At 48.4% G+C, this 25,012-nt stretch overlaps 1 long non-coding RNA gene across 1 annotated transcript; it reads left to right on the forward strand.

The window, feature by feature from the left end:
- Positions 1 to 10,923: 10,923 nt before the first annotated feature.
- On the forward strand, positions 10,924 to 21,596 carry LOC134481205 (uncharacterized). The gene is made up of 2 exons (XR_010056567.1): positions 10,924 to 11,062; positions 15,318 to 21,596. It is a non-coding gene; the product is annotated as an uncharacterized LOC134481205 (long non-coding RNA).
- Positions 21,597 to 25,012: the final 3,416 nt, after the last annotated feature.

Here is a 25,012-nt window from a genome sequence, read left to right on the forward strand (position 1 = left end):
TGCAATGCCATTTGGGTTCCACACAAGAGAATCTGAGTAAATCCAGAGGTTTGAAACAGTGCGAAGCAAACAGGAGACCCGAGCCCAGTGCTTCGAGGGGAAACTCCAGGGAAGACCCTGGAAAGGGTGTGCCGAGCCTTTTGAAATCGGGACTCAACCTTGCTGTTGATAACATCCACACAGGCAAATTATTAGCAAAAAGCCACCCAAGTCTCACAATGTTCAGTAGCCGTGCTTGGCTGCACAAGGCACAGGGGATGGGGAAACCTGCCAGTGTGGGCTTGGCTAGAGAGAGACAGATGGTAAACCTCTTTAGACTTTGCCCATTGTGCGTTCTCTACAGCACCTACGCACCTCAACGCACCTCAACACTTTATCGGCTAATAGTGTAGAACTAGAGTTTCATAAAGGTTGCTCATTGTCAGAGTCTGGATGTGCAGGGCCGGACGTGCCTGAGGGAGAGCCAGAGATAGGACTTGCCAAACCAGCTATCAGCCCCAAGGACACTGACCATCCTTCCTTCCCCAAGGACACCCTCCCCTTCCTTCACCCCCCTGAGTGAGATGAGCTACCCTACCTGCCTGCCGAGCTGCTAGATAACACATACTCCTTGCTGATGTAATTTCGCGCCGAAAGTAACTGTGCACCTTTTGAATTGACCAATCATGTGTAACCTCGTGAATGCCCCTTACCTCCCCTATAAAAACCCCCGAGTTTGGAAGCTCGGGGTCGATTCCTCTGTCTCCTGTGTGAGATATGTGTCGACCTGGGATCCCGCTAAGACCTGGGATCTCGTTAATAAGGCTACCTCTTGCTGTTACATCAAGAATGGCTCCTCGTGATTCCTGGGGGCACCTCACCCTGCGATCGGAGCGAGAGACGCGGCTCCCCGTTTTGGGGTACGCTCTTTCAATAGCAACAGGCTACACACAAGCAGCGACAGGCTACACACAAGCAGGGGCCCTGCGTCAGGCACAGGCCAGGCCTGTAGTAGTTGCTCAACGAATGTTTGCTGTGGAGTGAATGACTGTATGGGTCTGCCCGGCCTCTTCCTTCCTATTCTCTCGAGCATACCCCCTCCTTCTGGGGGGGCAGCATCCCCATCTCCTCCCACACCCTTTTAGAATGTAATTCTCAGTGGGCTAAGTGAGCAGACTGTTTCTTTTTTCTTTTCTTTTTTGATTTTTGTTTGTTTTGTTTTGTTTTTGAGACAGGGTTTCTCTGTGTAGCCCTGGCTGTCCTGGAACTTGCTTTGTAGACCAGGCTAGCCTCCAACTCAAGAGTTCCAGCTGGGGGGTTGGGGATTTGGCTCAGTGGTAGAGCACTTGCCTAGCAAGCACAAGGCCCTGGGTTCAGTCCCCAGCTCCTGAGGGAAAAAAAAGAGTTCCAGCTGCCTCTGCTTTCCAAGTGATGGGATTAAAAGTGTGCACCACCGGGGTTGGGGATTTAGCTCAGCGGTAGAGCACTTGCCTAGCAAGCGCACAGGCCCTGGGTTTGGTCCCCAACTCCAAAAAAAAAGAAAAAAAAAAAAGTGTGCACCACCGTGCCTGGCATAATTCTGTTGTTTGTTGTTGTTGTTAACAATCTATGATTATTATTATTAAAACACTTGAGACCATCGTTTATTCTTTGACAGTTTTACACATGTATGCACGGACTCTTGATCCCTTTTAATGCTTATGATGCGCACCCCATGTGTTCTGACTCTTTTACCTGTTACCCTCTCTCCTCTCCTCCACTCCCACTGAACCCATGGCTCCCCAGCCAGTCTCCCTGTCCTTGAACTTCATATGTAGCCGAGGATGGCTTTGAACCCCTGATCCTCTTGCCTCAGCCTCCAGAATCCTAGGCTTGTATCTCCATGCCAGGTTTTAGGCTGTGCTATGGGATGAAACCCAGGGCTTTGTGCTTGCTAAGCAAAGACCCTACCAATTGACCCCGCCAGACCCTTATTTTGTTTTCTTTGAAGCCCTAGCCTGGTCCTCCGTTGCCCTTCTCTGACCCCTTCCTCCATGGGCTTCTCTTACTAGATCTGCTTTACACCATGGCGTTCGACCTAAAAGTGGGAATGTATAGATCTGGTGGCCATCCCCTGTGGGGCAAGACCCTGGTTCATTCACGAGTCCCTGCAGCTGAGGTTGCCCTCGTTATACACGTTCTCTGGCCAGCGTCTCCTCTCTTCTAAAATCCCAAAGCAGTCCCACCAGCTCTCACAGGACCCTTCTTTTAGGTCACTGGCTGTCAGCCCCTGCCATTTGTTCTAAAGCCCCAGCTAGTTACTGAGCTTCATATAGACATTCATTCACACAGTGGAGACCGGAGGAGGAAGCCCCGGGGCTTGCTGGCTAGTCGGTCTAGCTGAACCTGTGGGCTCCAGGTTCAGCAAGAGACCTTGACTCAAAATAAGTAATAAACCAACAAATAAATAAAACGGAGAGTATGGAGGAAGAAATACGATGTCTATCTCTGGCCCTTCACATACATGCACACACGTGTGCTACACACACACACACACACACACACACACACACACGTAGGAGGGACAGTCACATGTGGGACGCATGTCCAAAGAGACATTGGGTAGCAGAGGGAAATGTTGATGGGCCTGGAGAAACAGGGCTCCAGTTCTGCCACTGGTAGCCTAGTGGCCCTGTCTATGTTTATGTAACTTCAGTGTCCACCGTTAAAGTGTAGTGTCACCGTGAGACTGGAACAGGGTGACTGGGACCTGCTGGGGACAGTTTGGAGGGGCTCAGAAGAGGGCTCAGGAAGGGGCTCCCTTGGAGGAAATGAGCCATGAATAGCAGCTGTTTTGTGTGTGAAGAGAGAGCCTTTCTTTTCTCCTTAGGATCACTAAGCTGGTAAGGTGTGAATGTGGGGCTTCTGGAAACTTCCTTGGGAGGCCCTGCCAACAAGGAGGCAGAGCAGAGGTGGGTGGGAAGAGACAGCCATTTGTTGCTTTGTTTTGGAATGCAATAAGAGAGAGGGAGAGAGAGAGAGAGAGAGAGAGAGAGAGAGAGAGAGAGAGAGAGAGGGAGAGGGAGGAGAGGGAGAGGGAGAGGGAGGAGAGGGAGAGGGTGACTACAGACTCAGGTATATATTCATAATCCCAGAACTTGGGAGCTATGTAATGAGCCATATTGGATTTGGGCCTGGCCGCTTTGTAACTGCATGGCCACAGTTAAAGTCATGGGATTGTTGGATAGAGGCCTCTCCCATGTATTTACGGCACAGGAAGAAAAGACCAAGTAGTAAACACCCAGTGTCTCCACTGCATGACCTCTGCTGAGCCCGGCTGATGCATGTGGAACCGACACACCTGGACCACACCTGGGTGGTGGTCAATTTACTTCTGCCTTTTGCTTCCTCAGCCTTTATCCTTGAGATTTAGGCTGGTCTCTCGGATTTCTCCCTAATTAATTCAGGTCTCCTAGTTGGTCTTTTGTTACCGAAGTCACGAGCCAGGTAGTCAGGAGCCAGGGTTTCCCACTGTGCTTCCCAGTTATTTTCTACCTGGAGACTTGGGTATAAAGGGGTGAATAAAGCTACAGGAGTCTCTCACTCTTCTTCCTCACTCTCACTCTTCCGCTCTTCCTCTTCCTCTTCCTCTTCCTCTCTCTCTCTCTCTCTCTCTCTCTCTCTCTCTCTCTCTCTCTTCCTCTCTTCCTCTCCTGGCTTAACCTGTGTGTGTGTGCGTGTTTCTTTTATCCCGTAGGCTTTCGCCCGATTCTCGGTACCGTGTCGGTGCTGGCGCCGACAGAGGTAGAGGCAGGAGGACAGAGTTTGAAGTCAACCGGTTGGTCGAGTAGCCAGACCCTGCCTTGAAAAACCCAAACCCAATCTACCACAAACCTGTTACCAGGAGTTGCACCTAGCAACACGGTTAGCATATGCAGATCCCGTTCTCTGTGCTTGCCCGGATAATGAGGCCGTGATATCCCCCTGGGAGTCAAGGACGGTGGAGAACCCATGCGACTGTTCCTAATGCAGCTAGGTTTGCCTCTGGGGGCTTCTGTAGTGGTGACAGGCTCTTACCACAAGCCTCCTTTCTCTGCAAGAGGTTTTCCCATCCCTTTGTGAGTTTATGGAGAACTCAACTGCAGTGTTCTTGGTAGCCTGGTTCATCTGGGTGCCCATTCTCCTCCACCCTACCCCCAGTTCTTCCCCATGGGAGCGCGCTCTTGATTGAGAGGAGCGCCTGTCAACAAAGGGCCACCCTGTGCTGCTCTCTGCTCTGAAAGGGGATGTGATTTTTTGCAATCTCTCAGTTGCTGCACCGCTGAGCACTGACTCATGTCTACCAGTGGGACGTTGTTCATTCGCCCCATGGGAGAGTCCAGCCTCAGTCTTGGAATGCACTCCCGGCTGCACGTCCAAGGGAGCCCAACCCTGAATCTAGCCTTCCATGCCTCCTCTGCAGCCTGTGGCTCCCCAGGGAGCACTTATTGGTAGGTGCTCTGCAGCCTCCCTTCTGAAAGCCACAAGCAGGTCTCGGAAGGCCATGCCCCTTCCTCTGCTCCCTTTGGCCAGTTGCATATGTCTCTGTGGAGTCCAACCCTTCCCACGGCAAAGTTCCACTTTCTAAGAACCTACTAAGCGAATGACTACAACCCAGTCATCAGAACTAAAATAGCCTGTTACCGACCGGGGTTTACCGAGAACTCCACTGCAGCGCTCTTGGTAGCCTGGCCTCTATGTGCAATTCGCTAACACGGTGGAATGCCCCTGTGCCCGTCAGGAGGCAGCAACTGGGGCTTGTAAATGAGATGGAAGGTCTTTGACCTTGCCTGTGTAAGCCAGAAGAATCTGATGGGGCCAGCAGAACGGCTCAGCTGGTACAGGTGTTTGCAGCCAAGCTCAAGGACGTGAGTTTGAGTCCTAAGACCTACATGGTATATAGAGAGTTCGCAGACTTCCACATGTACTCCTTAGCATGCGGGGGTGGAGGGGGTGGGGGCCCACTCGTATAGGCATAAGCACAGGCAAACCAAATAAATAAATGCGTTTTAAAACAAAACAAAACAACAAAAACCATTTGAGAGCCACTGCTCCAGGATCTGGAAATCCAAAATGCCCCATTCTGGGGTGCTTTTGTATTTCGGCAGTTGGTCAGCTGCTATCAGTGTTCATCCTTTAGACCGACTGGAGTTACCCACAATGCACTTGGGAAAGCCAGCATCCATAAACAACTCGTGAATGGCTGTTCCAACCTCCATAATAGGGCCTGAGTTCAAATTCCAAGACCTGGGGCAGCAATGTCTGTAATTCCAGTGCACCGATGGGAGACAAAGGCAGAGACAGGGGAATTTCCAGAAGCTTCAGGGCCAGATAGCCCGGCTTATGATGTGGGGAAACAATAAAGAGATGTTGTCTCAAACGAGGTGGGAGGCAAGAATTGATACCCAAGATGGCTCTTTGATCTTCGCATAACCGCCCACGTCTGCCTGCATGCTCGCACACATAAAGCACTCATGAGTCTGAGGTAGCTTACAAAAACACCCCCAAAATCAAAATAAAAAAACAAAACAAAACCAAAAAGAGCACAGTAGCCATGTGGGGTGAGGGTTGTGCGTGCAATGGGGTTGTGAGTTTGAGGACAGCCTGGGGACAGATCTTGTCTTTCGGAGGGAATATATATATATATATATATATATATATATATATATATATATATATATAATGTATGGAACAAGGTGCTGAATTTGGGAACGACAAAGGACTCTCTGGCACATAAGTTAGGGAAGGAGCACCAGCCAGGATTCTGAAGTTTAAACCACAGAAAGCATACAGGGGGTTCACCGTAGCAAGAAAACCGGACAAAGAAAGGCCGGTGGGAATGGGGGTGGGGGGGGAGGGACGTGAATGCAGTCTCTTCATCATCTCACCCACAGGATGTGTCTAATCCGACCATTTCCTGTTCCTGGTTCGTTTAGGTCAAACATTCATTTCGCTGGAACGCAGAGTAGGGTGAGCTGACAGCTGATCCAAGGGCACCTGGGGTGTTCAGGAAAATGGGGTCCTATGGCAGGACCCCCTCCCTTGCACAAATCGTATGAACTTCCACCTCCTCTGGCTACGTCCTTTGTCGAAGCTAGGGAAGGTGAACATCTTTCCAAGGAGCCCATGGGGCATCGGCCTGGCCAGACAGACAGACTACTGGAGGGGAAGGGAAGCACTCTGGGAAGGATTATAACCTTTTCCTTAGACACTTACTTAGGTGCCGGGTATGGTGGCTCCTGACTTTAAATCTAGCACTCGGGAGAGAGAGGCAGAGGGAGCTGAATAGATTCAAGGGTAGCTTGGTCCTGTTTCAGGACAGCCAGGGCTACATAGAGATCCTGTCTCAAACCCAAAACAGAAGGTGTTTTCTGGTCTCCTTAGACCCCACCACTGTGGTAACCATTTCCTTTACTCTGCCACGTTTGAATTCCCCAGCCGGCAGGGCTGGCCTGGGTGCTATAGAAAAATCATACACATTCACACACACACACACACACACACACACACACACACACACCACACACACACACTAACTGTTGGTAAGATGGGTAATAAGGGCTTCATCATGTCTGCCCCTCCCTCCCCACGGGGTCCTGAACCTTCACCTTCTATACTTTCACTTCTCTTTAGCATCAAAATTCACTGCAAGAGCCAGATGAAGGGTCCACGTGCACCGCTTATCAGCAGCACCACCCATGGGGAAACCTCAAGTCTCACAACTTTATTCAAAGGAAAGTCTCGGGGTTGGGGATTTAGCTCAGTGGTAGAGCGCTTGCCTAGCAAGCACAAGGCCCTAGGTTCGGTCCCCAACTCCGGGGGAAAAAAAAAAAAAAAAAAAGGAAAGTCTCCAAAGGGGGACATGCTGGACACTGCCTTAGATGGACAGCAAACACTGGTCACCTCCTGCTAAGTCAAAGGGACCGTGGACCTCCACGGTCACCTTGATGGAAGGTGAATCACTATGGAAACCAAGCCCTAGGCATGCTGTCTAGGGGCTTTTCTAGATTGAGTTGGCTGAGGTGGGAGGTCCCATATGGGCGGCACCATCCTCTACGCTGGTGTCTCTGACTGAATAAAAAGGAGAGAGGAGCTGAGCACCAGCGTCTATCTCCTTCTGCTTCCTGACTGTGGATGTCGTGCACTCTCCACAAATATGAACCCAAACAAACCCTTCCTTTCTTTTGTCACAGCCATGAGAAAAGCCCTCTGTGGTAGTTTGTATATACTTGGCCCAAAGAGTGGCACTATTAGGAGGTGTGGCCTTGTTGATGTAGATGTGGCCTTGTTGGAGTAGGAATGGCCTTGGTGCTATGGGTGTGGCCTTGTTGGAGTGGGTGTGGCCTTGTTGGAGGAAGTGTGCCACTGTGGGTATGGGATTTAAGACCCTCATCCTAGCTGCCTGGAAATCAACCTTCTCCTATTTGCCTTTGGAGTGAGATGTAGAACTCTCAGCTCCTCCTGCACCATGTCTGCCTAGATGCTGCCATACTCCTGCCTTGATGATAATGTAAGCCAGCCCCAATTACATGTCCTTTAGAAGACTTGCCTTGGTCATGGTGTCTGTTCACAGCAGTAAAAACCTAACGAAGACAGGCACTAATATACATAAGGTGGTAGTGGACCCTGTGGGCTTTCTGTGCAAGCATTTCTCAGGGGACCTTTCTTGGCTAGGACCATCTGGTTTGAGGTAAGAAGACCAGACTGGACCAATCTATGCTAGAAGCTGTGGGAAAGAGGAGAGTGAGTGTTATCACTGCCTATGGGAGCCTCAGGTCAAGTGCAGTGTGGGGAGGAGACAGACCCCTGACATCCAGAGCAAGGAGGAGGGACTGCAGAGACTGGAGGAACTGAACTTCTGGCCCTGTTCTCTGTTCTAGTTACTGGAAGTTGCTAGGTTAATTCTTCCACCTACTTTTGAGGCCTTTCTGCTACCCCAGGGCCATGTTGGTCCCACTGGGTCTTTCTGTCACAGTAGACGCAGGATACAGTATAGTGGAGGGGGGAGGGTAGGGAATGTAGGGGGCAGGGTGAATTGGGGGGGGGGGGTTGCACATGGCAGCTTGCTCCAGGACCAGAGGCACAGTTCACAGTCGCATTGGTAGAGGGGGGGGAGGTCAGAGTCTCTCTCACAGATTACAAGATAGAGATTCTGTACGGAGCATTCAGACAGAGCACAGTCTCCTGGTTTGAGAAGGCTCAGGGATCGAACTTCCTGTCCACTCAGTCAGCATCAAGTTGCCACTGACACCACTGAGTTCCAGAGGTTGAACCCTGAGTCCAGAAGATGCTGGTCAGTATTGGCTGGGGATGATTAGCAATGTTGCTGATGGACTCAGTATTGAAGTCTACGAAAACTTGGGAAGTGATTCTCAAACAAGGAGAAAGCAGAGCCTGGGCAGCTCGCTAGCTCAGTGGTTAAGTGTGTGCACTGCTCTTGCAGAAGACCTAGGTTTGGTTCCAAGTGTACAACAGGCAGCTCACTACTTCCTGTTACTCCAGCTCCTCTGGTCTGGCCTCCAGGGACACCTGCACCGATGTTCTCTCTGTCTCTGTCTCTGTCTCTGTCTCTCTCTGTCCCTGTCTGTCTCTGTCTCTGTCTCTATATCTGTCTCTCTCTGTCTCTATCTCTGTTTCTGTCTCTGCCTGTCTCATCTGTCTCTCTGCATTTCTCTGTCTCTCCCTCCCTCCATCTCTCCCCTCCTCTGTCCCACCAAAAGGAATGAACGAAAGAAAGAAAGGAAGAGGGGTTGGGGATTTAGCTCAGTGGTAGAGCGCTTGCCTAGGAAGCGCAAGGCCCTGGGTTCGGTCCCCAGCTCCGGAAAAAAAGAACCAAAAAAAAAAAAAAGAAAGAAAGAAAGAAAGAAAGGAAGGAAGAAAGAAAGAAAAAAGAAAGAAAGAGAGAGGAAAAGAAAAATAGAGTCTGGCAAATTGCTGGGTCAAGTTCAACCAGAAGCCAGTTTGAATTTTGCTGTTTTGTTTTGGTATAGCCAGAGAGTTAAGAATGTTTTTCTTTTGAGCATTCTTAAAAGACTGTTAAAATAAATAAACTAAAAAGAACATGTGTACTGCGTTGACCCTCGGAGTGAGAGAAAACAGAGCAAAGGTTCTGAGACAACATGGGGGAACATGGAGAGTGTGTTGGGTTTACAGACAATAACTTTGGGTGTCCATGGGAAAAAAAATTAAATCGACATGGTGTTGACTATGGGAAGCTATGTCCTGTGCCCACAGGACTCCAAGGCAAAATGAAATCATTTGTTTGGGAGTTGTTTAAAGTGGTTTATTTTTCTTAAAGGAATTCTTTCTGGGCTGAGTGGGTAGATAAGGGATAGAATTCTTGCCTAGCTTGTGTGGGGCCCTGGGGTCAATCCTTGGAGTGGTCTCTCCTCCCTCTCCCTCTCTTTCTGCTTCTCCCTCTCCCTCCCCTCCTCCTTCCCCTCCCCTTCCCCCCTCTCACACACACACACACACACACACACACACACACACACACACACTTCCTACCATGAACAACCTGGATTCTCATGAGTAGGAAATTAACTGTGTGAATGTGTCCTTGTGGTGGACTACTATGCAGCCAGTAAAATTTTTTTACTTACTGACTGCGGTGCTGAGGATGGAATGATGCTAGGCAAATGCTTCTGCAACTGAGCCAGCCCCTCAACTATCATTTTGTGTTGAGACAGGGTCTTGCTATATAGCAGGAGCAAGCCTTGAGCTCACAATTCTCCTACCTCAGCCTCCCAATGGCAGGGTTTGTAAGTGGTCTGATCATGCCTGGCTTGAATACTTGCCAACAGAATTTTATGGCTAACACAATGTGTCTCATAACTATTTAACACTGAAACTTGAATTCTATAATTTGTATGTTTCACAGTATCTTATCCAAAAAGTCAGGGGTGGGGATTGTGGGGAGCGTGGATATCTTATTATGTAGACCAGGCTGGCCTGGAACTTACAGAGCTCCACCTGCTTCTACCTCCTGAGTGATGGGATTAAAGGTGTGTCCCCACCACATCCCGCCATTGAACTTTTCCTCCATTTCATGTATAAGAATAAAACCTGTCCTTAGATCCTGGCTCTACAAAAATTGGCAGCAGGCTATTTCCTAAAGATGATACTTATAAATGCTCAGGAAAAGCCAGGCTTGGTGGCACAAACCTGTAATTCTAGCACTCAGGAAACAAGATCCTGCATTCAAGGCCAAGGTGGCTTATACAATGGTGGCCCAGTCACAAAACACAAAACAAAACAAAAAAAGAAAAAACCAACAACAACAAAAAAAATAATTTAAGAAACAAAAACAAAACAAAAAAACCTAAATGATTGGGGGAGGAGGAGCCAAAGTAAGACTCATTTGAGATCAGATTGCAGCTGAAGCCAGCTGAGTTGACCCTTCCATGAGGAAGTTTAACCCAGGACTGGAGAAACAGGAGGATGACAGACCAGTATCTTTGATGGGATTTCCTAGATGGGAGGTGGACTAGACTAACACTGATCACCTGCTTTGAGGCAAATCAAGTTTGGAAGCAAATCCCTGCTTGGAAGCCAGCCTTGGGCTGTCCATTTGGGGAAATGAATTGCTCAGCCACATGGGCAGCTTGAGGCTGTTGGACGGGCTCCAACCCACTTCGGTCCCCATCGCTCTCTGATGACACTCCGATATCAAATATTTGCCCACTTCTTGCTCATAGATCTCAGCAGAGTTTTTAAGTACAGTCAGGACTGCCGTCACCGAGTTTCTTATCAGTTTCATGACCAAGCTTGGGGGCTGTAAAGCTGCAGATAAACCGCCCCCCAAGGGGTGTGTGTGTGCAGGGAGTGCCCTGCCTTATCACACACCTGCAGCAATAATTAACCTTGACGGGAAAGGAACACAAGTGCTAAGCCACACATGCCTACTTCTAACAGCCTGTGAGCTCACTGAGTTCCACCTCAGGTGCGCCGGAAGCCTGCTACACTGTTGCTCCTCACCCCAGAGACCTTTTCCTCAGCAAGGACAGTCTCTCGGGCCCTGCTCCCCAGTTTCCACCCTGTATCCATTGCATCAGATCTCTAGCAGGTGAGATGCCCCACCTAAATTGGTGAATTAGACAAGATACGGGTCATGAAGGACATGACCCATAAAGACCTTTTATCCATCTATCACGCTAGTAGTTGGGGTTTTGTTGTTTGGGGGTTGGAAGGGCAGGAAGGAGTGATTTTTGAGTCTTGAGGCAGGAGCTCAGTTAATCCGGATTGATCTTGAACTCATGATCCTCTGTCTAGACCTCCCAAGTGGTGGGATTACATGCCTGTCTTCAGCACCATCTTGGGCTTGCTATTTTGTTTATTTGTTTGTTTTAGAAAAAGAGTATCACTGAGTAGCACAGGTTAGGCAGGAACTCACTATGTAGCTCAGGCTGGTCTGAAATTCAGGGCAATCCCTCTGCCCTAGCTTCCTGGGTGCTGGGATTACCAGTGTGAGCCATCATCATCATACTTAGCTCCGTGAGGCAATGACTGTTATCTCCCCCCTATTGCTTGGTGTTCCCAGGAGTTCAGATTATACATCTATTAAACAAATGCAGCAGGCATTTTGCCATACCAAACAGCTCACAATGAACCCATTCATCCAGCCAGTCAACAACAGCAAGCCAACAGCAATGACTTCTAAACCCTGCTAAGTAAGTGGCACTGTTGGGTAGGCTATCAGAACACTGAGGCTTTTAAACAATAAAGACATGGACTTATAAAGTCACATCCTGGAGCTGGGCCTGGTAGTGACGCTCTATCATTCAGCTACCCAAGAACCTTAGACAGTAAGATCACAAGTTCAGGGTCAGCGTGGGCTAGACAGAAAATGTATGGCCAGCCTGGGCTACTTAGGGAGACCCTGTCTCAAAATGAAGTGGGTGAAAAAACGATTGGGGATTTAGTGCCGTGGTGAGTGCTTTTCTAGAATATTTCAGGATCTACGTTCAATCCCTAGTCACACACACAGACACAGACACACACACAATATATATATATATATATATATATATATATATATATATATATATATATACACATACACACACACACACACACACACACACACACACACACACACTGGGGTTCCATCCTCAGAGAGCTTCCACACAGAGGAGAAGCCTTGTTCACCACATGGGGTTGCAGGGTGTGTGTGTGTGTGTGTGTGTGTGTGTTTGTGTGTGTGGAGAAGTCCACAGGGCCCCTCAACACTCCCGTACCTCAGCATTCCATTCCAGTGCAGCATGGAAGGTTTGCCTGCTCCCAGCTCTCCTGGACCCGTCATGGCTAGCATCAGCTACCTCAGTGGTTATGGGCTGAGGACTCCACAATGACATTCTCTACACAGCTAGAAACCTGATGCCCAAGCTTACCAACTTCCTCTCTCTCTCTTGCCTCCTCCCACCTCTGGGGTCAAAAAAAAAGGTGGAGTGGACAAAGTTTTCCCCCTCCCACAACCACCACCTGTAACATATTAGCAACCATCTTTAAAAGATGTGGGATACTTGCTTCTGAGCTTCTCTGACCATCTGGTAGACCTCATTGACGGTTCACCTGGTATCTATTCCTTCATTCTGCTTGAAGACAGAGTGGCTTGGCCTGCAATGTGTGAAAGGATCCATTATAAATGTTCTGATCATGGGATCCAGTTTTAGCCAATGAGACCTAATCGGGAGGCTCCTGATTTCTTGAGGAAAGAGACCGCAGCTTTCATCATCCGCTGACACTGTGGCGGCTACCCTGAGAGCTTCTGGAGGAGGGTCTCTGAGGTAATCCCGATGTAGCTGGGTATAATTGGTATACTTGGTGAGACAACCCAATACTAAAATTCTGTTTGGGCAGAAGATAGAACGTTATTTGCTTAGCCACTGTAATGATTTTGGTTACAGAGATCAAGTATACTCCTGGTTAGTTGAACACAACCAGATCACACACAGGTGTCAGTTCATAGCTAATAATAGCATCAAAGTGATGTGTGCAGGCTTGACTGGGTTTACCAAACAGTCCCAGCACCTCTGAATTCAACTCCCAACAACAAAACTGGGGCTGGGACAGGAGAGAACTGACTCCCAGGTATGATGGCTGTCCTGGGTAGGTTTCTACTGCTGTGATAAACATCACAATCAAAACGACCTTGGGAGGAAAAAGTCTATTTCAGCTTACAAATCTCAGGTGACACAATGTCACTGAGAGAAGACAAGAGGCAGGAATTGAGGCAAAGGCTTGGCTTGCTCAGTTTGCTTTCTTACATAGCCCAGGACTACCTGACTCAGGGAATGGCACCGCCCACAAGGGGGCTGGGCTCTCTGACATGAATCATTAATCAGGAAAATGGTCCTCAAGCCATTCTTAGAAAAAACATTTTCTCAGATGAGGCTCCCTCTTCTAAGATGACTCCAGCTTGCTTCACATTGACACAACCCTAACCACTGGGTTCAGTGGAAGGTGAGTCTGAAAGATGGAAAGGTGTCTCAATGCAACCCAGAGACTCTAAGTGGTCTGGCTCAGACCTGAGGTTAATTCCCTACTTCCTGCTAGGACCTCGGGCTTCCTTAGCAGGTGGTGATACCTAAGTTCCCTGTTGATATCTCAAGAAATGTTATGTTCCCGCCCCTCTCCCCATCTCCCTGCTCCTCAGGAGAAGGTAGGAAACGGACGGACAGGGCAGTTGGCGCTGCTTTCTACCCACCAGCTGTATCTCAGAACATTTGCTGAGTGAGCGATTGAACATACGCAGGAGCCTGTCCTGCAGTGCCAGTCTGAGCTCTGGGCTAATCCATAATTTTTCTGTTTGACTTGGAAAGGGACCCTGTGAATTTGAATTCTGCAAATTTACCTCCCTAATTCTGTTCTTTGACTAACACAGAAATTGCTTTGCACAGATGGAGGGAGGGAGGGAGACGGGCTGGCAGGGGTGTGGGGCTGTGGGGGATGGGATGGTGATAATCGCCAGGTGGATAATACCTACATTGCCAACCCATAGCTGCCCATATAGGGAAGGTGAGCTGTCAGTATTTGAAGCATGTGTGTGTGTGTGTGTGTGTGTGTGTGTGTGTGTGTGTGTGTGTGTGTGTGTGTATTGGGGGGTGCGTAATATCCTCCTCCTTCACTAGCTAACACATGCAAATGGGTCAGATGAGACTCAGTCTCTCAGCTCAGGTTTAGACAGATCCCTGTCACCTACAGAATGGTTAAAATGGTTACATTCGAAGATCCAGCTATGAGTTACACTTTTCCCTGAAATGATGGAACAAGAATCTTTGAATGAATGAATGAATGATTGGGTAGGTGTGGAAGGGGGTGTCTATGATTTAGATTCTGATGGACATGGCCTGACCATATGTCTTTAAGTTCGTCCCACTCCAGCCTCAAGGCCAGTGTACATGGCAGACAGATGCCATTGCTTCTTCTGCAGCCTTCACCACTACCATTCATCTTGACCCAGCACACGTGGCTTCCATCCGAAGGAGTAGCTTAACTGTGCCTCCTGTGTTGACCTGCAGCTGGAGGAGGGGTTGTTCATTCTGGCTGTGAGTCCAGAGACCTTGTCCTTCTAGGACAAGGGTCCCACTTGGCTTGTCAACCCACAGCCCCATCACTGAGTTAGGCTCCCTAATCTTGGCTACTTTGGCCCTATACTTGACCCAGTCCTGGTTTGTAGGTCCATTGCACCCTGTGGCTGGCTTTGCCTTGTTCTGCCTGCCCTCCGGAACTAACAGCCATTCATAGGCCTGACAAGGGTTGCCTGGTCTTTCCCAACAGCTGCCTTTGCTCAGACACTCATCAGTTGTCAAACAGGGGTCCAACCTGTGCTAAGTACTAGGGGCTTCATGGTGGCCTAGACAGATTCATTCCTTACCCAGAAACTCATGGGAGAGACAGGCATGAGCCTATAACTCCTGAGTGGTATGTTAAAATAGAATTAAAGATCAAGGGCTCTGTGAAATTCCAGGAGCATGTCTCAAACAGGGACTAATTTAGCCCAGGCTAGCTTCTAGCTGGAAATAGCCTTAACTTTATGATCCTTCTGCCATAAGGATCTCCAGTGTGCTGGGATCATAGGTCTATACCATCCCCAGTTTATACAATAGGAAAGCTGGAACCCAGGACCTTGTGCATGTTAGACAAATACTTTGTCCACTGAGCTACCTGTGCCTCAAGCCCCTGTGGTACCTTCGAAGAAGGAAAAGCCAGGATAGAAGGGGAAAGACAGACAAGATACCACATGCCAAATGGGTACCTGTGGGGACCTGACACTGCCATCAAGATCCCTCCCTTCGAACCAGATCTCTTTCCTCTTTCAGGAAGGGGTGAAGTATTGATAACCAAGAGGACCCCAGTGCCTTCCCCTAATCACAAGGCCACAGCAGCCATGCTGATAACCCACCTCTGGAGGAGAAGCCAGCACCTCCCACAGTATCCTCGGCAGCCACCCCAGATGGTGGCTTTATGGAACCTTACTGTGTGAAAAGGGAAGAGCTTGTGTGCTTCGCCTGAAAGGGGTTGAGGGTGGGGGTGGTCTGAGCCTCTGTGGTTGCACATTCTGGCCCCAGATAACACACAAAGGGGCTTGGCATGTCTTCTCCGATTCTATGAAAACCCCAGCAGGAAAACTGTTGTCCCCATGAAATTAGGTGAGACTTGGAGACACGGAGGACCAAGAAGGCCTGGAGAACACAGGGTCTGAGCCAAAAGCTCAAAGCAAAAATGAGCTTAAAAAAAGGTTTGGTCGGTGGCTTAGTTCCTGGGAGCTCTGGGAGGTCTGGTTGGTTGATATTGTTGTTCTTCCTATGGAGTTGCAAACCCCTTCAGCTCCTTCAGTCCTTTCTCTAACTCCTCCACTGGGGATCCCATTCTTTGTTCAATGGTTGGCTGCAAGCATCCGCCTCTGTATTTGTCAGGTTCTGGCACAGCCTCTCAGGAGACAGCTATAACAGGCTCCTCTTAGCATGTACCTCTTGGCATCTGCAATAGTGTCTGGGCTTGGTGTTTGTATATGGGATGGATCCCCAGGTGGGGCAGTCTCTGGATGGCCTTTCCTTCAGTCTCTGCTCCACACTCTGTCCCTGTATTTCCTTTAGACAGGAGCCATTCTGGGTTAAAAACTTGGAGACGAGTGGGTGGCCCCATCCCACAACCAGGGGCCTTGCCTAACCTCTGGATATGGTCTCTACAGGTTCTCCCTTCCCTTTATTGGGCCTTTCAGCTAATCTCATCCCTGTTGGGTCCTGGGAGCCTCTTGCTTTCCTGGCATTTTGGACTTGCTGATGGCTACCCCCAGTTCCCCATCCCCCATTGCTACACACCTCTGTTCAAATTCCTAACCCTCTTTATATCATCCCGTCTCCTCCCATACCTGATCCTGCCCCCTTTTTATCCCCTTTCCCTTCTCTCTTCCTCCCAAGTTGTTTCCACCCTCTACCTCCCTTGAGTATTTTCCCCCTTCTAAGAAAGACTGAAGCATCCACATTTAAGACTTCCTCCTTCTTGAGTTTCATGTGGTCTGTGAATTGTATCTTGGGTATTCCAAGTCTCTGGGCCAATATCCACTTATCAGTGAGTGCACACCATGTGTGTTCTTTTGTGATTGGGTTACCTCACTCAGGATGATATTTTCTAGTTCCACCCGTTTGCCCAAGAATTTCATGAGGTCATTGTTTCTGATAGCTGAATGGTACTCCATTGTGTAGATATACCACATTTTCTGTATCCATTCCTCTGTTGAAGGACATCTGGGTTCTTTCCAGCTTCTGGCTATTATAAATAAGGCTACTATGAACATAGTGGAGCATGTGTCCTTGTTATATGTTGGAGCATCTTTTGGATGTATGCCCAGGAGAGGTATAGCTGGGTCCTCAGGTAGTACTGTGTCCAATTTTCTGAGGAACTGCCAGGCTGATTTCCAGAGTGGTTGTACCAGCTTGCAATCCCACCAACAATGGAGGAGTGTTCCTCTTTGTCTACATCCTCGCCAACATCTGCTGTCACCTGAGTTTTTGATCTTAGCCATTCTGACTGGTGTGAGGTAGAATCTCAGGGTTGTTTTGACTTGCATTTCCCTGGTGGCTAAAGGACGTTGAACATTTTAGGTGCTTCTCCGCCGTTCAATATTCCTCAGTTGAGAATTCTTTGTTTAGCTCTGAACCCCATTTTTAATAGTGTTATTTGGTTCTCTGGAGTCCTACTTCTTGAGTTCTTTGTATATATTGGATATTAGCCCTCTATCGGATGTAGGATTGGTAAAGATCTTTTCCTAATCAACCAAAGAATACACACGGAGGGCTTCATATGTAGTAGAGGATGGCCTTGCCTGGCTTCAGTAGGAGGAGAAACCCTTGAATCCTGTGAAGGCTGGATTCCCCAGTGTAGGGGAATGCCAGGTTGGTGAGGTGGGAGTGGGTGAGTGGTAAGGGGAGCACCCTCACAGAAGCAGGGAGATGGGGGAATGGATAGGTAGGTTCCGGAGGGGAGTCCGGGAAAGAGGATAACATTTGAAATGTAAATACATAAAATATCCAATTAAAAATAATCAAAATTAGATATCTTAGAGTTTGAAATTCAAGGATTTCACAACGAAGGCAAGGACAGAGCCATGTTAACTCCCTCTTTCCCTCCCAGCTTCAGGTAGTTCTTGACTAAAGAATAAATCCTGTCCTCCACAGTCAAAAAAAAAAAAGTTAGGTTTGTCCACCCAGCATGGTGGCACATGCCTGTAATGGGTGGGCTGAGGAAGGAGGGTTGATAGGACGGAGCCCTGAGCTATATAGCAAGACCCCACCTCAAAAAAAAAAAAAAGTAAATCCTTTTTTTATTAAAAGTAATAAAACATTTACTTCAAAGCTAGGTTTGTTCCTTTACTCCCACACACCCATGCTTAGCTGATGCCCACTCGGTGGGTCCCCGGGGAGACAAGTTGCTCATTTGAGTGGTGTGAGAAATTCATTGGAGTGTTTCCAAGGATGGGGATGCATTTCGAAAGAAATTACTTGATTACTCAGGAAAAGGTGTGACAGCCACGGAAGTCCTGTCAGGAAGCAGAGGAGGCACATCTGGTAATAGGACATAATTTCTTTATGCAAATGAGGCTCGGGGTCCTCAGGAAAGACGCTTCCCCACTTCCTGTGGGGAAGGGCTGTCCCACCATCCACGCACAGCAGGAAGGTATTTACTCTCCCCTCAGAAGCAAGTGCTCACCGGGTCTCAGGGAGGACCCGGCTGCTAGAAGCTCCCAAATTACCATCTCTGCCGTCCCAGGTAGAAGCTTATTTTATGTCTAAATCTTTTGTTGGGGTGGGACTTGAAGTGGCTAAAAGGTCTTATGGGAGAAGCAGATGTTGTTGTGTGGGGAGGGTGATCAAACTCTAAATGTAGGGGAAGAAAGGTGATGGTGGGGTGTGGGAAGAGTAAGTGCGCTAAAGAAAGTCATGGGAATGCCTCAAGTTGAGCAGAGCTCCCCCCTCCCCCATGGTCTAACTCTATCATTTTGGTTCCTCTGTAGGGGACTGCCCGGGAGGGAGAGCTGACCTGGTGCACCGGAGGTGCCTCTAGGTACCGGACAACAGGTCAATTCAGAGCAGCGGTTCTCAATCTGTGGGTTTCCACCTCTTTGGGTGATGGTCAAATGACCCTTGAAAAGGGGTCATCTAAAACCATGGAAAAGTACAGGTCCTTGCGTTATGATTCATAACAGTAACAAAATTCCAGTTACAAAGCAGCAACGAACATAACTTTATGGGTCACCACAACATGAGGAACTGCGTTAAAGGGCCATGGCATCGGGAAGGTTAAAAACCACTAATTTAGACTGTTCCAAGGAGGAGCCAATGAATACAGTAACAATCCTTTACATACACTCTTTGTCTGCAGGGGACACACTCCAAGACCCCCAGTGGGTGCCTGAAGCCACACACAGCACTAAGCCCTATAGACCTATATTTTGTTACTTTAAGAGACTTGCGGAATAGTAAAGATGGATTAAAACAGGGCCAGAGAGATGGCTCAGGTGCTTGCTACAAGCCTTGAGGACCTACCTGAGTTCAATCCCTGGGATTCGTATGGTGGAAAGAGGGAACCAACTCCTTTAAGTTGACCTCTGACATCCAGACATGTACCACAGGACATTCATACCTACTAACATAGAGGTGCACGCAAAATAAAAGATAACTTTTTTTTTAAAAAAGTAAAAAGAAGGGGTTGGGGATTTAGCTCAGTGGTAGAGCGCTTGCCTAGGAAGCGCAAGGCCCTGGGTTCGGTCCCCAGCTCCGAAAAAAAGAACCAAAAAAAAAAAAAAAAAAAAAGTAAAAAGAAATAGAACAATTATAACATGTAAAAAGCTACATATTTACATATATACATATATAATTATATATTCATACATACAGTCATATATACATACTTACATATGTTCACACATACATATATACATTCATACATACTTTCATAATACATACATATATACATTTAACATACTTAAATTAATTGCCTGATTTTGAAACAAGATCTCTCTCTATATATATAACCCAGGCATCTCAGAACTCACCATCCCCCTGCCTCTACCACTGAGTGCTAGGATGGCAGGTGTGTACCACTACACTTGACTATGGATATATATTTTTATTTTTAATTTGAGACAGGGTTTCTCTGTGTAGCTCTGGCTGTCCTGAAACTCTGTAGACCAAGTTGGCCTTGAACTCACAGAAATCCTCCTGCCTCTGCCTCCCCAAGTACTAGAATACCTCTGCCCTGCTTGGAGTTTCTTTTTTTTTTTTAATTAATTTTTATTTATATGAATACACTGTAGCTGTCTTTAGACACACCAGAAGAGGGCATCAGATCTCATTACAGATGGTTGTGAGCCACCATGTGGTTGCTGGGAATTGAACTCAGGACCTCTGGAAGAGCAGTCAGTGCTCCTAACCACTGAGCCATTTCTCCAGCCCCGTGGAGTTTCTAATCTGAATAATTTTACATAGAGTGAAACAGATGGAGAAAGAGAACAGCTTGTGTCCACGTACCAGTATTAAGAGGCAATAGGAGGATGCGGGAGTGATCCCCAGTGGTTGGGAGAACTTGCTGCTCTTTAGTTCAATGGTCTGCACCCACACAGCAGCTCACAACTATCCTCTGGTCCCAGGGCATCCAACCTCCTCTTCTGGCCTCTGCGTGCAGCAAGACACAGTGCACATACATGTATGTAGGCACTCACATATATACACATGACATAACTCTTTTTTTTTTAAGAGAGGTTCTTATTAATGACCTGTTTATTTTTATGTGCACAGGTGTTTTGTGAGCTGTCATGTGGTTGTTGGGAATTGAACCTGGGTCCTCTGGAAGAGCAACCAGTGCTCTTAACTGCTGAGCCATCTCTCAAGCCTGAGAGAGAGAGATTAATATGAGTGGCTCACAGCATTAGGAACACTCGGAAATCAATCATGCCATCCTCTCTTTGCAGGCAAGAGGCTCAGTGGAGCTAGGATCAGGTCTGGGAGTCCCCCATGAGTCCTGGTTCAAGTACAAATGTCAGGACTGGGAGAGGAAGGCATGGGGGGGGGCAGGGCGTAAGTCCTGGTTGGGGCACGAGCCTCAGAGCTGAAAGTGCAGCATGCACCTGTTGCCCCTCAAGCACAGAAGCACAGAACCAGTTTGCACTCCCTTACCCTTCCTTTCTTCCCACTTTCATAGATGAGTCAGCCGATGTCCTTTTCCATACCCAGCTATCAGGACTGTCCATCTATCTGGCCATCAGTCTCGCCCAGTGAACAGAGATTAAACCCCTCTCACACCCGGTGTATGGAGGCCAGTATCAGCTGGCCATGGCTTTCTAGGAAGTGATGTTGACTTCTGGCTGTAGTTAATTTTTTTTTTTTTTGGTTCTTTTTTTTTTTTTCGGAGCTGGGGACCGAACCCAGGGCCTTGCGCTGGCTGTAGTTAAATCTGCACATATCTGCACTGGGGCTTTCTCCCCGGCAAAGAACTGGAGGATACATATTTAATGTTGAAAATGACTTGGAAAACCGGGGATGGTGGGGCTTGACTGTATTCCCAGAATTCAAGAGGCTAAGGAGAGAGGTTTGTGGATTTCAGGCTAGCCTGGGTACAGTGAAACTCTGCCCTGTCCCCACCCACATTCCCATCCTCAAAACAAAAGCAGACAAGACAAAACGGACTTGAAAAATAAAGGCAGAATTTGTTCTTTCTTCCTGTATTTATTATATTTATTATTTCATTTTTCTTATCTCACTGTATACCTCTGGCTGGCCTCAAGCTGTGTGGACCAGGCTGGTCTTGAACTCAGAACTCACAAGGATCTGCTGCCTCTATCTCCAGAGTGCTGGGATTAATATGTGCCACCACGTCTGGGCAAATATCAGAATTTTTCAACAGTAGTCCTGTCTTGGCAGAACATTTTGGGACACTCACTATAACTTCTTTATCTTGGCCCAGACATGATTAAAACTTACAAGGTTGGGGTTGGGGATTTAGCTCAGTGGTAGAGCGCTTGCCTGGCAAGCGCAAGGCCCTGGGTTCAGTCCCAGCTCTGAAAAAAAAAAAAAAAAAGAAAAAAAAAAAGAAAAGAAAAACTTACAAGGTCTATTCTAACATTCTTTTAAAAATATAATAATAATAATAATAATAATAATAATAATAATAATAATAATACACACATGCACTCATTGGCTTTTGGCCAACAGAAGTGGTAAGACTCTGGGTCTAGCCTCCTGCTCTCTGGCGACCAGCCCTGGCCTTTTCTGTGCCCGGCCACACTGGAGACCCACTGGGAACCCACACCACGATGGCCATCCTAAAACCTAGCTGGCCAGGATGGAGTGTAAGCCCTTGAATGGGGGGGCGGGGACAACAGAAAACCAAAATCAACACAAAACCAAAAAACCCACCACTTTGAGGGCGAGAAACGTGAGCCAATGAGAACTCATATGCAGATTAGGAAGACGGAACCACCCATGCATTGGCCGATTGTTGGCCTGACGTCACAATGGCCGAGCCTGAAGTGCTGCTGGCAAGTTATTTGAAAAGCGTTTTCTGGTTTCCTGCGTTTCCTGTCTTGTGAAGGGGAAATGTGTTCACGTGTGCAGAGGGCAGACGAACAGGGCAGGGGGTGGGGGTGGGGGTTGTTTGGTGGCTCTGCTGTCCTTGACAGTCAACCAATGTTGTAAACTGAAAGGACCGCAGGGGAAGCTGTGAATGCCACATGACCCATGGGGACTTCGCAGCTTCTTCAGCTTAGGGGAAGCCCAGGCAGACCCAGGCTCTGATTCAACCCGTGTTATTTTTAAAAATTTTAGTTAAAAAAAAAATTTTTTTTTTGAGACAGGGTCTCACTATGAAGCCCTGGCTGGCCTGGAATTCACGGAGCTCTAGCCACCCGCCTCTGTCTCCTGGGTACTGGAATTAAAAGTATGCACCTCTACTCCCTGTCTGCGTGTGATTAATAAAAAAAACCCGCTTTGCTTCCTAAAACCACCTGGGCTTTCCCTCTTGAGGTAGCGACACACATTCCCTCAGGATGTCTCTCACTCCTCCCGTGAGAGTCATCTGACCCCCCTTTCAGCCTTGGTTTGGAAGGAGAGGATAGTGACTCCTAGCTGAGTCCTGGCTGATCTGTGTGCTACGTTCAGGCTGACACCTCAGCCGCATGCGTCAGGGCTACACAGCCACACACAGCCCTCCAGGGACAAACAGGCGCTAGAATCTGATGAGAATTATCTGGAACTTTCTTCTCCCACTAGGTGAGAATCAACTGAGGGGCTAACAGTGACTGTCTTTGTCCACATCAAGATGACGATCGATAATGAGACACCAAGAAAAGCCAAAGGACAGGGCTGGATTTCTGGAGACCTTTGAGTACCCGGGTCCACCTGGATCTGAAAGTCATGGCCCTAACATTTTAATTACCAGATTAAATGCAATCTCCATTTTGAAAGGAGCCAACTCAGCTGGGTTTCTGTCAAGGCCACAAATTGGTCTTCAGTTGTGTATCCGGTCTTCAGACCAAATCTTAGCCATGGCCAGTAGAAAAGAGGGGTCTCCCTGGAAGTAAGTATGGCATGAGAACCAAGTAAAAGAGACTGGGGGTTAGACAAACATAATTAATGTCCCCTGGCAGGCCTCAGTTGCTCCATCTGTAAGATGGGAGTGTGGCAGTCCCTGTGTCTTGGAACTTGGTGGAGGTTTTATATCACATCTGGTGTCTAATACATGCTCACAAAACAGTGGCCACCAGCCTCTCCCGGACAGCCCACTGTGGAAGAGGCAGGGTCCCTTCTAGGTTCCCTAGACAATGAATGGACAAGACAGGAAGGTCATCACCGGGGGATGGGGTGCTCACCATAAGCTGCTTGCTTCCTTGTCACTAGGGGCTACAAGCACCTGCCTGGTCAGCAGGGCACAACGGCCAACCATCACTCCAGGAAGGGGCTCCCAGCCAGCCAGGGCAGGCGGTTTCTATTCTAGGCCAGATTCTAGCTCCATGTGGTGTGAAGCGCTGTCAACCTGCTTTGCAACCCCAGCTGGGCTCTAGGCCCTGCCAGACCCCTCCCGCCCCCAACTTCCTTCCTGGAGCAACTGTTGGTCCGGCCCGGTTCCCCTAGTTGTTGTGCTGTACTCACAGGAGTGCAGAGGAGGAAGCCTGTGTTCGTGGGGTTCACCACACACCACTCAACAGTATGTGTGGCATAGCGTGTGTTTTAGCCTCCCCCACCCAACCCCTGAGGACAGTGCCAAAAGCTGCCCATTTCACAGAGTACAAAGCTCGGCGAGATGCAAGATAAAGACCCCCAGACCCTGTAAGATCTTCAAAGCCTTTGCTGGTTCCTGTACCCAGGTGTACTGTCTGCCACACCAGGGGTTAAGATCATGAAATGCATTAAACATTGCAGCTGCCTAGGTTCAAGTCTTTCTATTACCTGTTTTTTGCTGACCTGACAGCTTTCTGGGGTAGCTTCTTCCTCTCCTGCAAGGGTGAGCATCAAGAGTCTGGCCTTCCTTTTCCAAAAGCTGGCGTTTACCGGGAGAAGCCAGAGCTGGAAAGAGTGTTGTCAGGATAGATCACGAGTGCTAAGTACCACACAGGCCAAGGCGATGAAACAAAAAGGCAAACGGAGGGAGGGATGTGAAGGTGGACTGGCCAGGGAGGGCATCTCTGGGCAAGGGGCAGCTTTCAGATCTGAGAGGTCAGAATGCTTTACAAGGAAGCCAAGTAAGAGGCTCCAACCAGAAGGAAAAGCCTCTTTGAAAGGCCTGGTATACAAGGAAACAGAGGGTGGTTGAGGCTTGGTGGTCCAAGAGAGGATTGGGGTCTGGGAATGAGGTAGGGCTGGGGCATGGGTTGTATACAGTCCTCAAGGCTGAGATAAGGGGTAGGTTCAGCTTTAGGCTGTCTTCATGCTACACCCTGCGATTCCTGAGAGCAGGGACCTGTTTGTGTGGTCCAGGCATGTGTCCTGTGCACTCACAAATAAAGCCTGAATCTGACAGTGTGTCTCTGTCTTGTGACCTTCCGTACTCTGTGTATTCCTGAGTGTTTTTGTCCTGGTCCTCTATGCTTATCCTCTCGAGTCCCTGTTGTATTTTGAGACAGAGTTTCATGTATCCAGAGTTTCAGGCTATCCTGAAACATGCTATGTAGCCGAGGATGACCTTAAACTCCTGATCCTCCTGCCTCCACTTCCAGGGTGCTGGGATTACAGTCTTGCGGCATCATGCCTGGCTTTTTTGGTGCTGAGGAGGGAACCCCGGACGCACTATATGCCAGGCAAGCACCCTATCAACTCTATCAACGGAGCTGCATCTTCTGGCTCAGCCCCTCCCCCTTATCCCTCTGCTCCTCTCTCCAACTCAGAGAAGGCATCTCACTCTCATGGGGCCATCTATTCCCAAGGGCTTTAGTATCCCTTAGCACGACACACTGCTCAAGGTTTCTGGAGGCTCTGAAATAAATGCCATAGAGTTCAGGTGAGTGAGGGCTCCCAGGTATGTG

Source organism: Rattus norvegicus, chromosome 12 (assembly GCF_036323735.1).
Source record: "Rattus norvegicus strain BN/NHsdMcwi chromosome 12, GRCr8, whole genome shotgun sequence".
In the NCBI taxonomy this organism is placed as follows: domain Eukaryota; kingdom Metazoa; phylum Chordata; class Mammalia; order Rodentia; family Muridae; genus Rattus; species Rattus norvegicus.